Source organism: Limulus polyphemus, unplaced genomic scaffold, assembly GCF_000517525.1.
Source record: "Limulus polyphemus unplaced genomic scaffold, Limulus_polyphemus-2.1.2 Scaffold517, whole genome shotgun sequence".
In the NCBI taxonomy this organism is placed as follows: domain Eukaryota; kingdom Metazoa; phylum Arthropoda; class Merostomata; order Xiphosura; family Limulidae; genus Limulus; species Limulus polyphemus.
Genome location: NW_013666127.1, coordinates 131,305 through 134,406, shown reverse-complemented (window position 1 = coordinate 134,406; position 3,102 = coordinate 131,305).

Genomic DNA, 3,102 nt, shown 5'->3' with positions numbered 1-3,102 from the left:
CAAGAAACTGTACATTCAAACTTCTGGCCTATTTTAGTCAAATAATGTAGTGAATCAGCTATAGTTGCAAAGTCCTTCACAAACTTCTGGTAATAAGTACAGAGTCTCAAGAAACTTCTTAACTCTCCCACATTGTCTGGTGTTGGCCAATCATGCACTGCTTTCACCTTGTCAGGAACAGTTCGCACACCCTGATCACTTACAATGTGGTCTAAGTAAAGCACCTCTTTCTGGAACAAGTGGCATTTCTTGGGATGGAGTTTGAGCTTTGCTGATTTCAAACGCTTGAATACTTCCTCTAGCCGGGACATTTCCTCATCAAAAGTTGTTGCAAATACAATGACATCGTCCAGGTACAGTAGGGCTATCCTCCACTGTAGGCCTTCCAATACTCATTCCAGCAGCCTCTCAAATGTTGCTGGAGCATTACTGAGCCCAAATGGCATCACTCGGTATTGCCAGAGACCTTTGCCATAACTAAATGCTATCATCAATTCTTGGCAGTGGGTATGAGTCTTTTTCGGTTATGCTGTTAAGAGCCCTGAAGTCCACACAGCAACGTTGGGTCCCATCCTTCTTCTTGACTAATATGACAGGAGCTGACCAGGGACTATCTGATTTTTCAACTATCCCTTCCTTGATTAGACCATCCAGGACTTTCTCTATCTCTTGTCGCTTTGCTGGAGCTATTCTCCTTCGAGAGATCTTTATTGGACGTTGATTGCCTGTGTTTATTCTGTGCTCTACCAAGTTTGGGCATCCGAGGTCATGATTTCCTTTTGAAAAGACGTCAGCATAATTTGCCAAAAGTTCTTTTACCTGAAGAGCCTGTGATGATGACCAATGGACTATGCTCTTCTTATAGAGGTCAGTCAAATATTCCGGAAGTGTATGTCCTTTCTTCACAATTGCATTCCTTGCTTTAACATTGACTGGCTCTACCTCCTGGCACACACCCAACAATGCCCCTTCCTTAAGTGTCTGCTCATATTCAGAGAAATTGGCCACTGTTGTAGGTACTACTTGACGACCTGCTACAAGTGACCTTCCTATCTTCAAATCTGCTGGTCTGGATGGGTCTTCCACTGCTTCTACAAGCACTGGGCTTCTATGGGGATGTTCTTTTATCCTTCCCCAAATTATCTTCTCTGACATAGGGAGTATTGTAGTTGATTTAAGTGCTGTGACATGCAAATCAAGGGATGTAGCAACACTTATTGGAGTCTGGACTTTGTTGTTTCCAATCGTCATTTTATCGAAGTTAACTACACACTTCCTCGGTAGTAGATAGTCCAATCCTAATATGCATTGGTCTTCAATGTCAGCCAAGTATACTTTCTGTCTGTTTTTCATGCCCATCAGCTCGATGGTTACCCACACTGGTCCCCACAGCCTTGAATAATGTCCTGTCACACCACAGAGCTTCTGTTTGGCTTCTGGTACTCTTTTGTGATCTAGCACCTTGATACTCACAAGGGTTTGCTGAGATGCAGAATCTATGACAAACTTGCACTTTTGGCCATCCAGCTTTCCTGTCACGTAGACACTATGTGTGCTCGCCATTTTACACTTAGCTGATAGGACTTTCACAATGGGGGTTGGTGGGCGTCCCTCAACACCAACACTACTGGTTTTCCGAAGCTGACATATTGGTAGTATTCTTCTTACACTGTCTCTTCATATGTCCTTGCTCTCCACAGTTCCAACAACCTTTCTGGGTAGCAGCCTTTCCTGCCATGGCATCTTCCCTGTGTTGAAGTTGCCGGCATTGAGCTCTCTTGTGCCTCGGTTTGTTACAGTGCCAGCAAAGTCCCTCAAACAACTCTGAAAGCTGACCTTTTCTGGCCTTGAATCCTGACGACTGTACCAACCTTGGTACCTCTGTGCTGGACTTAACGTAGGATTCAAATTCGAGAGCTCTGGCCATTGCATCATGCATAGTAGAGGGATATGCTTGCTTTCCTTGTATCTTCAGTTGTGGACTGTCCAAGGCATCTACAAACTGATTCTTCAGCAACAGCTTGAGGACATTGGGAGGTGCAGTTGGGTAGGCCTTGTGTGCCATACTTTAAAAATCCTGTGCCAGCTCTTGCAGGCTCTCCCCCTTAGCACAGATTCTAGTCCTGAACCTAGCCCTGTAGACTTTGGACTGATTTTGAGTTCGATACCTGAGTTATAGAGCAGCTACCAGTGCTCTATAGTTGTACCTGTCGTCTGCTGACAACTGTCCAAGTATTTCCAGTGGTTGTCCCTTCAGGCTCTTTGCCAGGTACACAGCTTTCTGTTCCTCTGTCCATCCATTAATTTCTGCCAGTAGCTCAAATTGTGCTCTTTATGCTTCCCACGGTGCCTTCCCATCGAATACCTGTAGCTTCCTTCGTACTAGATGACCCCTGTTGCTGACATTCATATTTGGGATGTGACTTCTAACAGGAATGAAGATGTCTGCATTACTGATTAAGTCGATGGTTAATGTATCCTCCTTGTGTAAAAGACAGTAAATCATTCTTTAATGTATTTAATTCGCTTTGAAATTTACTAATCTTTTCCATTTGTATTTCTTGTTTCCTTTCTTGTTCCAGTTGCCACTGTTGCTGCTTTTCTTGCCACTGTTGTAGTCTGTCTTCTTGTTCATTTTCTTTCTCCTCCAACAACTGCTGTAATCTCTCTCGTTCATCTTGCAGTTCGAGCTGCCACTGCTGCTGTCTCTCTTCTTGTTTCTTTTCTGTTTCCTCCAACAACTGCTGTAATCTCTCTTCTTGTTTATTTTCTCGTTCTTCTTGTTTCTTTTGCTCTTCTTGTATTGCTGCCATCAAATCTGTTAAGTCGTAGTTTGATTTGCCACTTCTCATTTTCATCTCTTTTTTTTTTCTTTTGCATCCCACTCTCTGACACCAATTCGTTACATTTCTCAGAGATGAAATGTCCCTTTCCTAAAAATCCTGAAAATAACCGAAGCCAAGTAAGCCTTTTAGTACTTAAAATTCACTTGAACAAGTTACCCCATTTTTCTTATATCAATGATTATCAAATACATGCGAGAAATATCAAATCTGATTCCCCTAGTTAATGGATAATTTTCAAGAGTGCATTCTTTGGAAT